General features: G+C 34.8%; 1 protein-coding gene across 2 annotated transcripts in view; it reads right to left on the reverse strand.

The window, feature by feature from the left end:
- Nucleotides 1-13,223, reverse strand: part of CNTN5 (contactin 5) — a 1,332,234-nt gene that overhangs the window by 48,729 nt on the left and 1,270,282 nt on the right. The gene's annotated exons all lie outside the window — the stretch shown is intronic.

Genomic DNA, 13,223 nt, shown 5'->3' on the forward strand with positions numbered 1-13,223 from the left:
CTTCACAAAAGTTTTGAAGAAAAAAAAAAAAAGAAAAACTTAAAAAATATTCAAAAACCCATTTTCCAAATAAGTATCCGAATTTCTATCTATAAGCTCTGAGGATTTTTAAATCAGGGTCAGACCCAAGCTGACATTTCACAGTTCCATTCTTACAGGCTAAACATTATAGTTGCACCTAATTAAATGCAGGTAAATGAATCAAACAAGAACTGAAGAGGCATTTTTTATTTGTTTCACTTTCTAGATAGAAATAATATCAGAATTAGATGCACATATTATACCAACATAATACCTAAACTGGAAATTTTAGCATGTAAAATTGTAATCTTAGTCAGTTTACCTCCAGAAGATTCAGTATGTGCTACTTATAGCCCAGTGAGAATTCTTGTGTGGATCAAACACGTGCCTTTAGGCACGAGTACATGACTCCATCACAGGCTACCTGGTTTAGACAGGATCTAGCTGTTATATTCGGTATCTCATTGTAACAGAGTGATGGAAAATCACAACTAGAAAAATTTTCCCAAAGACATTTGAATCAAAACTCACAAATGGATGGCCAGTTTGTCTTCAGTCATATTTTGTTTGCCAAAATCACGTATTTAATTTGTTTCAGTATTTCATATAAAAATAAAAATTTCTGGCTTCCTTTGGAAAAGGGCAATATCAAGCCTGACCTCCTAGGTATTGGTGGAGGAGAATTATCAGCTGGCCCCACTAGTCAGGGCACATCCTTGTCACAGTGCCCGAATCCCTACTACTCCCTATTTGATCACACTGAGATTACTTCACTTATGTATATTTTTCCATTCAAGTACTGACCAGTCTGACTCTGCTTAGCTTCTGAGATCAGACGAGATCGGGCGCGTTCAGGGTGGTATGGCCATAGATGCCTTCATGTATATTTTCTGCTTAACCTCTGTAGGCTTTTGAGTTATAAATCTATGTTTTAAATCTGAGTCCTTATTTTATAGATGAAAATGTGACATATCAAAACTCTACTTCCAGCTTTGCAAGAGCCCCAATTTGGACTCAGTTCTCAAGTGTTCTTTTAAATGGGCACCTAGGAAGTGGCCAGATCATTCTCCATCTCTTACAGTCAGTTTGGGGGGCCCAAAAGAGACTTTACAGGGAGCATATATTGTTCATTCTCTCTTGCTGCTCAATTATATCCAAATAACTGACAGAGTTATGAATGTAATAAAATTTTAAAAAAAGAACATAAAAAGAAAAAACAAAGGTAATAATTGCCAAGCCTCATTAAAATTCCTTAAATGTATTAATCCTCTAACAATCCTAGTATCACTATCCCCGTTTTCAGATGAGGAAATTGATGAGCAGGGAGGATAAACAACTTGCCCAAGGTCACACAGCTGCTAGAGGGTGGAGAGAGGATTTGAACAAGGTGGTAGGGCCTGATCACCTGTCCTGCTTCTGTGTGCACATTTGTATTATACACACCTGGGACTCTCCCTTTGCTATGCTCATTCTTCTCCTTGATCCTCCACTCCTGACTTTTCTCAAGATTACTGACGTTGGGATCCTCACTTGGGCTCTCTAAATCTTGCCAGAAACCACCAAGACTCTTGTTATCTCCTATTTAACCTGCTACAAACTTACTATCAACTCCTTTCAATCTTATTTCATAGAATTTTTGATAAATCTGAACCACAGCTGCACTGCTCCTCATAGATCCTGTTACATTCAGGCATCTCTAAAACTCTCCTGACCTGTAAATCACAGGATGTTTCCTGCCACCCTCCCTTCTTCTATTATACTCAGGTGATTTGATGAAAATTCAGGAATCTATTTGGAATCATGGAACTAGTGTTATGTCTAATAGACTAAAAGACTTAACTTAAAAAAGATCTCTCTCTCTCTACTTATGATGATATTATAATTAGGGCCTGGCTAACTTCACTCCAACCGTGGCATATGAAATAGACAGACTGATTGATAGATTTCAGTTTCTGTTAGATTAAATTTTTTGAACAGCATTACCATGTTCATGAATTTAGATGATACATTTGTATTAAGTGACCTAGCAGCTGGAGTTCTCCAAGTAATATGGGGGGATGTGCTTGTAATATTGATTATACATCTGACTTCCCAGGAGCAGTGGGCAACAGCATTAATCAAAGCAGAGTTTAATAAACTCTTTGAGAGAAGAGTTATGGTTTCATTATTTCAAAATTCAGCAAAGACAGCTGTAGTTGAACTTTCACAGGCACTAATCCAAATGGATCAGCTGGCAAAGACAGGAAATTATTTCTTGTATTTTAGGACTAATATGCCAATTTATTAATTTTCAAGTTCATCTAAATCCCACTGAGCTCTTTTTCAGCTAAAAACTGATCAGAAAAATAACACCTCATGAATGTTGGGTTTTAATTTGAGCTGGTAGCTCCATTTGCAAGGAGATAATTGCACATCATTTTCTGAAAATGAGGAGAGGTTTTTTGGTTTTAATAAAAATAAAAGCAGAACATATTTTATATACAAAACAAAATTAAAAAAAACACTCAAACTAGAAAAAGTTAAAGCACATAAAAAATAAACAAATATTTTAATCTATAATTAATCTATATTAAGTGGTTCCATACATTTCTATTAGATATAATTTAATGATTAGGTTCCCTCATTTTCCAAAGCTATAGTAATAAAAATTAAGTGGAAAATGGATCTAAGTTTGACAAATAAGTATTTCTAGAAATATGGAAGTAAAAGTCAATCTGATTTTTCATTTTGAAAAGTAACCACTATTATCATTTCTACCATGTATTTTAAAATCATTTTTCTTGAAACTTTGCTATTATTTAAAAATATCAGAATTCTTTCCAAAATGAAGGTATTGTATAAGATTATACCATACCCTAGTACCTGTAGTCAATCAAGGCTAGAATGCATGTAATTCTTGCTTGGTTTAAACAGTATAGATAACTGATATACAGGATGGGGCAAAAGTAGGTTTACTGTTTATATGGAAAATAATACAATTATTAATAAATAATAATACAAAGGTAAACTCTATGTTTCATGCATTCGTCACTGTAAACCTACTTTTGCCCCATACCGTACATACAGGATGCATGGAAGTTCCGGCAGGCAGAATATCTCTCCTTCCAGGCTTATGTCAGATGCTGCTTGGCACTGACAGAGAAATTCAGGGTAACTTTTATTGTGGAAATCTTGGAAGGTTTCAAATGCTCAAGGATATTAACAGAAGACCCATTTGGAGCTTTTTGGACACCTCTGGGGTGACAACCACTCTCAGAATCATGAGTTAGAGCTATTTCCCAAGTATCAATATGTAGAAATGACTAATGCTATTAATAACAGATCACATTCAAAGTTTTGTTATGATTAATTCTTACTTGGATTTCAACAGGCTTTCTTGAGAGGAAAACATCAAGACAGTGGGTATAGGAAATGCACATAAACACTTGTGGAAGAGTGTTCTGGATGTAAAAGTCATTCATCATTGATGTGCTAGTGGGAAATGGGTTGAGAAATAGGACTGTATGGTGTGTCTTGATATCCCTGTATCTTGTGCTCCCTCCAATCAACATGAACTGTGTTGGTTGCACTTGACATAGTATCTAGCACATGTTTTCTTCCTGACTTGGTGTCAGCTCTGGGCATGTATTGGGCATCTCTCTTATGCAAAGGAAGAACTATGCCCATAAACAAAAATAGATATCTAGTCTTACTCATCCTGTTATTTACATACATTTATCTAAAATAAGGAGAGATTTTAAGGTAATAAACAGATGAGCTAGATTAATGAAAAAAACAAAGATGCAGAATTTGTCTTATGAGGTACAGTCTCAAATCATTTGGTTCTTGGGCAAGAGTATGATGATGAAGGTATGCTGAGAATCTAAATGGACATCCATAGACATAGAGGAGAGGCATCCATACTAGCATGAGTACAATATATTATATTGTTTTATGAGTTGATTAAAGGCCTTGATTCTTTAAAAATGGCTCAATTTGAAAATGCTTATTCCTTTTCAAGTAAAATATTTGCCAAGTGTCTAAAAAGAGGTGTTGATTTCCTTCCTTTTGTTATATGACAAAAGTGGATTTATTATTACGCTTATTCCAGGACAATTACAATTTAAATGAGAAATGATGTCAGAGTAATGGCAGCGTGATTTCTCCCCTTGAAATTTAAACATATTGAACAACTATAACACAGTGAAGGAACCCCAGCTGGGTTCACAGGTGTGCCTGAAAGATCCATACACTGAATGAACTAAAGGAAGAAAGAATTGAATACCAAGGTTACACAAGACAGAGATATATTTCAGAAAGAAAATAAAAAATCTCTAGAAAAAAATTTTTAATTACATGAAAGCCGTGGAGTTAAACAATAGAGAACTCAAAACTGAAGTTCTGAAAATACTCTATGAGATATGAGAAAACACCAATAGGCAACTTAATGAGCTCAGAAAACAAATTAATGAACACAATGAATACCTCACCAAGGACACTGAAACTTTAAAAACAGAGATGAAGAACTCAATATGTGAATTGAAGACTGAGGTATCAAGTTTAGCTAATAGAACAAGCCAGATAGAGGAAAGAAGCAGTGATATCAAAGTCAGACAACTAGAGATGCTACAGAGAGAAGGAAAGAATCACAAATTAAACTGAGTGAGCTCTACAAGAATTGTCTGACTCCATAAGAAAGAGCAATATAAGAATAATGGGTATATCAGAAGAAGATGAGAGAGAGAAATAACATGTTATGATTTCTATGTCCCTTTTGATGCTTTCAATTTCTTTATTGAAGTGTTCATTAAGTCCATCCATTGTAGCTTTGAGATCTTTAAGCATCCTAAAAATCATGATTTTATACTCTGCATCCAGTAATTTGATTACTTTCTATTTGTCCAAGACTTTATCAGAGGATTTATCTTGTTGAAGCATATGACTTATGCTTCTCTGCCTACCCATTATTCTCTATGACTTGTAGGCTTCTCCAGCTGTGATCTTTTTACCTAGTAGAGACTGTTTGAAGTCTTGATTTGCCATTCAAACAAATAACTGATAAGAATTTCCAAAACTTATGGAAAGAGTTAGAGCGTCAAATCCAAGAAGCAATTAGAATGCCAAGTTACCACAACCCCAACAGACCTAAGGCAAGGCACATCATAATAAAATTGTCAAAAATCAATGACAAAGAAAGAATGATCAAGACAGCTGGGATAAAGAAGACCATAACATATAAAGGAAAACCCATTAGGTTATCATCAGACTCTTCAGCAGAAACTCTACAAGCCAGAAGAGAGAGGACCTAAACATTCAAAGCACTGAAAGAGAGGAATTACCAGCCAAGAATACTATACCCATCAAAATTATCCTTCAAACATGAAGGAGAAAGAAAAACTTTTACAGATATAAGCTGAGAAAATTTATCACCAGAAAACTCCCACTGCAGGAAATACTCAAGGGGTCATTTGATCAGACCAAAGAACAAAACAAATCAAAACTACAAGTAAAAGCTTCAACAAGGTCATAATAAAAACAAGTATAATCTGTGACAACAATAAAATAAAAGGGGAGAGAATAAAGGTCTGCAGAAGCAAAGGAGGAGGGAGTGCAGAAGCATTTATATGACAAGAGTCTTGTATATATGAACATTTTTTTCTTAGCCTAATAGTATTCACTCACAAAAAAGCCACTACTGAAACATACAGCTTAGAAAATAAGAGACAGGGGAAAAACATATGAAATACCACCAAACAAATAAAACTGACAGAAACAACAACAACAACAAAAGAACCAAACAGGACACAGAGCTACCAGAAAACAAAATATAAAATGGCTATAGGAAATCCTCAAGTGTCAAACATTACCCTAAATGTAAATGGACTGAACTCACAAATAAAAGGCACAGAGTAGCAGATTGGATCAAAAAGCAAAACCCAACCATATGCTGCTTTTGAGAGACACATCAAAGATGCAAGGACAAAAGTATATTCAAAGTGAAAGGTTGGAAAATGATTCTCCAAGCAAATAATATCCAAAGAAAAGCAGGTGTAGCCATACTCATATCTGATAATGCTCACTTCAAGACAACAAAAGTAACTGGAGACAAGGATAGATGTTTCATAATGCTAAAGGGGACATTGTATCAAGAACACATAACACTTAATATATATGCACCAAACCAGGGAGAACCAAAAATATAAGGTCTACCGGAAAGTTCTGTCTGTTTTTGGAATAAAACAAAATACAAATTTTTCTTACCATCAATAAACTTTATTAAATAATATAATTGCCATTATTATTAATGATTTCTTGCCAGCGTGAGGGCAATTTGTATATCCCATTTTTGAAAAATGTTTTATCTTTTGATGCGAAAAATTGAACCAGTGGTTGTTTGATATCTTCTTCATTTTTGAATTTTTTGCCCTTCAAAAAATTTTGTAAAGACAAAAACAAGTGATAGTTGGAGGGTGTTAAGTCTGGGGAATATGGTGGATATGACAAACATGCTTCTGTAGCATTTCTTCCTTGTTGAAATTCATAAAAATTACAGTGGCATAAATGAACTTTATCAGTAGCCATGGGTACTATCGCTTCACACATAAGACTAACGTGAATCAACTTTGTTTTAGTTAATTTGCTACGTGAGTATGTATACATTAAGTGATAAAAATAGAGAGGCACACATGCACTAAATAAACATGTGCTTACATGTTGAAACTTGTTATAGAAACAAACAGAACTTTCTGGTAGACCTTATATTAGAAATCTACTAACTGATTTAAAAATAGAAGCAGACAAAAACACAATCATATTTGAGATTTCAACATACCATTGATGGCTTTAGATAAATCATCCAAACAGAAAATTAATGAAGAAATAACAGCCTTAAATGACACTTGGATCAAATGGACATATTAGACATTTATAGGACATTTAACCCCAAAATGTCATTTTATACATTCATCTTCAGTGTACGTGGAACATTCTCAAGGATAGACCATATGTTGGGCCACAAAACTAACATCAACAAATTCAGGGAGGCTTAAATTATATTAAGCATATTTTCTGATCATAAAGCTTTGAAATTAGAATTCAACTGTGAAATGGAAGTCAAGAAACCCACTAAAATGTGAAAATTAAAAATATACTTCTAGAAAATGACTGGATCAAAGAAGAAATAAAGGCAGAGATCAAAAGATATATACAGCCTGACCAGGAGGTGGTGCAGAGGATACAGCATTGAAACGGGATGCAGAGGACCCAGGTTATAGACCTTGAGGTCGCCAGCTTGAGCACGAGCTCATCTGGTTTGAGCAAGGCTCACAAGCTTGAGCCCAAGGTTGCTGGCTCGAGCAAGGGGTCACTCGGTCTGCTGTAGCCCCCCAGTCAAGGCAAATATGAGAAAGCAATCAATGAACAACTAAGGTACCACAATGAAGAATTGATACTTCCCATCTCTCTCCCTTCCTGTCTGTCTATCCCTATCTGTCCCTTTTTCTGACTCTCTCTGTGTCTGTCACACACACAAAAAAGATATATACAGACAAATGAAAATGACAACACAACATATCGAAATTTCTAGGATGCAGCAAAAGCAGTAATAAGAGGAAAGATTAAATCATACAAGCTTATATCAAGAAACAAGAGAGAGCTCAAGCAAACAACCTAACATCACACCTTAAAGAACTAGAAAAAGAAGAACAAAGCCAACCTAAAGTTAGCAGAAGAAAGGAAATAGTAAAAATTAAAGCAGAACTAAATGAAATAGAGAACCAAAAATTATAGAAAAAATTAATATAACAAAGAGCTGGTTATTTGAAAATATCAATAAAATCGACAAACTACTGGCTAGACTTACTAAGGAAAAAAGATGAAGGACTCATATAAACAAAATCCAAAATGAAAGAGGAGAAATTACCACAAATATTATAGATATACATAAGATAATAGTAGAATATTATGAAAGATTATATATCAGTAAATTCAACAACCTAGGGAAAATGGATAAATTCTTTGAAGTATACAATCATCCTATATTCAGCCACAAAAAAGTGGAAACCCTAAATAAACCTATAAGCAGGGAGGAAACAGAAAAAACTATCAAAAACCTCCCCAAAAACAAAAGTCTAGGACCAGATAGTTACATTAGTGAATTCTACCAAACATTCAAAGAGGATCTGGTATCTATCCTTCTCAAAGTCTTTCAAAAAGTAGAAGAAGCAATACTCCCCAAAACATTTTATGAGGCCAGCATAACCCTCATACCAAAACCTGGCAAGGACAATAACCTGGCAAGGACAATACACACACACACACACACACACACACACACACACACACACACACACACTACAGACCAATATCTCTAATGGATATAGATGCAAAATCCCTAAACAAAATACTAGCAAATGAAATACACAACACATTAAAAAAATAATATATCACAATCAAGTGGGATTCATTTCAGGAGTCCAAGGATAGTTCAACATACAGAAATTGATCAACATAATAATACACCACATCAACAAAATAAAGAACAAAAATCATATGATCCTATCAATAGATGTAGAGAAGGCATTCAATAAGATACAACATCCCTTTATATTTAAAACACTCAATAAAATCAGAATAAAAAAATACCTCAACATAATAAAGGCTATATATGACAAACCATCAGCTAATATCATACTAAATGGTGAAAAAATGAAGGCTTTCCCTTTAAAATCAGGAATGAAACAAGGCTGTTTATTCTCTCCACTCTTATTCAACATATTTCTGGAAGTTTTAGCTAGAGCGATCAGGCAAGAGAAAGAAATAAAAAGCATTCATATCGGGAAAGAAGAAATAAAGGTATCATTTTTTGCAGATGACATGATGCCGTATATAGAAAGTCCCAAAGGCTCCACCAAAAAACTATTAGAAACAATAAACCAATACAATAATGTCACAGGATAAAAAATCAATATACAAAAGTTTACTGCTTTTCTATATGCCAACAATGAAACTTCAAAAAATGAACTAAAAAAAACAATTCCTTTTACAATTGCAACAGCAACAATCAAAAAAATTAAGTACCTAGGAATAAACTTAACAAAGGATGTGAAAGACCTATATACTGAAAATTACAAAACATTATTGAAAGAAATTGAAAAATACACAATAATTTGGAAAAATATTCCATGTTATTGGATTGGAAGAATCAACATAGATAAAATGGTCATTTTACCGAAAGCAATATAGAAATTTAATGCAATCCCTACTCAAAATTCCAATGTCATTTTTTATTTATTCATTTTTTTTTTAGAGAGGAGAGAGAGAGAGAGAGAGAGAGAGAGAGAGAGATGGGGGAGGAGCTGGAAGCATCAACTCCCATATGTGCCTTGACCAGGCAAGCCCAGGGTTTCGAACCGGCGACCTCAGCATTTCCAGGTCGACGCTTTATCCACTGTGCCACCACAGGTCAGGCCTCCAATGTCATTTTTTAAAGAAATAGAACAAAAAATTACCATGTTTGTATGGAATCAAAAGAAACCCTGAAAAGCCAAAGCAATCCTGAGGAAAAAGAATGAAGCTACCGGTATCACACTACTTAACTTCAAATTATACTATCTAGTCATGATAGTCAAAGCAGCATGATATTTTCAAGAAAACAGACATACAGACCAATGGAACAGAATTGGAGCCCAGAAAGGAAACCACACATATAGAACAAATCATTTTGACAAAGGAGCCAAAAACATACAATGGAGAAAAGAAAGCCTCTTCAATACACAGTGCTGGGAAAATTGGAAAACCACACGCAAAAGAATGAAACTTGACTACAGTTTGTCCTCCTGCACAAAAATTAATTTAAAATGAGTCAAAGACCTAAATATAAGACCTGAAATTATAATTTACATAGAAGAAAACATAGATACTAAGCTCATGGACCTTGGCCATAGAGGACAATTTATAAATTTGACCTCAAAGGCAAAAATAAATGAATGAGACTATATCAATCTAAAAAGCTTCTGCCCAGCAAAAAAACTGACAACAAAACAGATAGCCAGCAACAGACAAGCAAACAATCCAATTAAAAAATGGGAGAGGACCTGAACAGACATTTCTCCCAAGAGGACATAAAAATGGCCAACAGATATATGAAAAGATGCTTATCTTCACTAGTAATTCAAGAAATGTAAATGAAAACTACAATGAGATACCACCTTATGCCAGTTAGATTGGCTATTATCAACAAGACTGATAATAACAAGTGTGGGAGAGGCTGTGGAGAAAAAGGAATCCTCATTAACTGCTGGTGGGAATGCAAATTAGTACAACCATTATAGAAGAAAGTATGGTGGTTTCTCAAAATATTAAGAATAAAATTACCATATGATCCAGCAATCCCACTACTGAATATCTACTCCCAAAACTCAAAAATAGTGGTTCGTCAAGACCAGGGGTCTCAAACTCAACTCAGCATGTGGGCCGCAGAGCAAGATCACAGCCCTTCGGCGGGCAGCACTAGGTCTACAAAAGGCAACTGTTACACAACACTTTTCTCACTGCAGTTGAAAACAAAAAAAAATCAGTACAACAAGCACAATCGTACATGCAATTTACTCAGTGTCACAAAATGACCAGAAACTGTAGTTCACATCACAACTGCTGTTAACTAAGCTAATATCTAGCTAGGATGCTAGAGAAATGAAAAATACAAGTAGGCCCCTAGGCTTACTTAATTTTATCCAAAATATTTTGAACTTCGTGGATTAGTCTGCGGGCCACACAAAATTGTTCAGCGGGCCACATGCGGCCCGCGGGCTGCAAGTTTGAGACCCCTGGTCAAGACACATGCACCCTCATGTTCATCACAGCATTATTTACAGTGGCCAAGACATGGAAACAGCCAAAGTGTCCCTCAGTAGAGATTGAATAAAGAAGAGGTGGTACATAAATACAATGGAATACTACTTGGCCATAAGAAATGATGACATAGTAACATGACATTATGACAACCTGGATGGACCTTGAGAAAGTAATACTAAGTGAAATAAGTAAATCTGAAAAAGCTAAGAACTGTATGATTTCACACATAGGTGACATATAAAACTGAGACTCATGGACATGGATAAAAGTGAAGTGGTTACCAGGGGAAAGGGAATGTGGGGGAGAGGAAAGGGGACTTGAGTGATTGGAGAGGGGGGAGGGAGTGATGGGAAGGCTTTAAAGAGGGACAAATATAAGGTGATAGAAAATGATTTGGCTTTGGGAGATGGGTATACAATATAATCAATAGTTCAAATGCTATAGAAATGTTCACCTGAAACCTATGTACTCTCATTAATCAATGTCACCCTGTGAAAGTTAATTTTCTAAATAAAATTTAAAATTGCTTTAAAAATTTTTAAATGAATATTTTAGAAATGTAGAATAAATTGACACATTTGTTATGGCTTTTGGATATGTTCCAGTGCAAGACTCATTTTTTAAATGGCAGAAGGTGAGGCTCAAAAAGGTGGATACATGGCCCAGGATCACACAATTGGGAGCAGACTGAACTCAGGCTTTGCTGACTCCAGACAGAAACCCTTCCTTCCACTGTACTGCCTTTCTTAGTTGACATAATTTAATGATGCTAAAACTTTACTCATATTTACACATAAAGTTCCAAATTAGTAAATTTAATTAGTGAACAAATATCAAAGATATGTTTGAATTTTGTTTTCAGAACAGAGGAAGAATCTATCCACATTTAATTTGCCTGATACTTTTCATATTTCAGTCTATCAAATTAAATGAAGCGTTACTATAAAATGTTTCAGTGTCTTTGAAAGAAAATACACATATGTCCTATATCTAGCTTGAAAGAGAAAGTTCCGAAGGCAAGCCATTACAAATTAAGGGAAACACAGTATAAAGAACTTAAGGTAGCTGCTAGAATTTAATTCCAAGGCACAAGTTGACAAGGTAAGTACAAATCTGGACTTCTTAAAGTTCAGCACTGGTGTTAATACACATAATGTGCACACGCCCCTCAAGTTCTTGAGGGGCATGTAACCTTTGAGGCTATGTGCTTGGTAGGTGGAAGAAATTTTAAAGAAACTTTAAAAGTAAGCACTTTTTGAACAAAACAGCTTCTTCAAAATAGATTTTGATGCAACATAATACAAAATATTACTATATACAGTTATACAGAAATAAAATATTATTATTTGTATTTCCTGATGAGATATTATAGGGTAGTGGTTAAAAGTATGAGCTTTGGAGTCATTCAGACCTAGGTTCAAATTTCAGGTCTGTGTAAATATGAGTAAAGTTTTAGCATCATTAAATTATGTCTGTTCACAACAACTGTGGGATCCTGGGCAGTGTATCCACCTGTTTGAGCCTCATTTACAGTCTGTCACTTCCTGAAGTCAATTTCAGCATGCTACTTAATGTCTCTGAGTCTCAGTTTCCTGAAAAGTAGATTGGGACTTGAGATTCCCACTTTAAAATTGGTTGTAAGAGTTAATATAACTAATATGGTGCACCAGTGCTATCTGAAAACACATCAGAAACATGAGATGTTAAGTGCATAGATTTCTCATCAGAACATCTTTAATTCCTTCTTGTTACTTGGTTCTTCAGTTTCTTGGTCATTTTTATGCTAGGATAAACTTTCTGCCTCTGCTTCAGAATTTGGCCCTATGTTATAAAAATACAAGGCAATCTGTATTGCTAAAACTACAACTTACATAAATCAGACACTACTTTTTTGCCTCAATATTCAAATGGCCTTATTTATATCCCTCTATGAACTCCAGTACCAAAAGATTAATAGTTTTCTTCAGTTTTTTTAAGTCATAAATGTGGGCACACAGACAGTAAAAGTTTCAGTTTATAAAGACAATAATTATTTAGAAGATCAAGTAAGTGCTGCCTCTGTGTGAAACATTTGTCAAATTTAGGGAATATAAGGTATTATTTTTACTCCGAGGGCCAATTGAAATTTTTCATGTGACTAGAAGAAGGACTGAGGAAAAAAAAACAACTAATTTTATAGGTAAGCTCTATCATGCTTCCTCTTACTTGGAAAACTGTTTTTGTTTTAGAACTGAACAGAACCCAGGATTTAGATGTGGAAAGCTGAGTAATGGGTATTCTGCCTAACACGTCCTGCCTACCTAGTAGTTTTATATTGAGAATCACGTGAAGTTATACATATGAAGGCCATGTGCTACAGAAAAACCAAG

Source organism: Saccopteryx bilineata, chromosome 1 (assembly GCF_036850765.1).
Source record: "Saccopteryx bilineata isolate mSacBil1 chromosome 1, mSacBil1_pri_phased_curated, whole genome shotgun sequence".
In the NCBI taxonomy this organism is placed as follows: Eukaryota; Metazoa; Chordata; class Mammalia; order Chiroptera; family Emballonuridae; genus Saccopteryx; species Saccopteryx bilineata.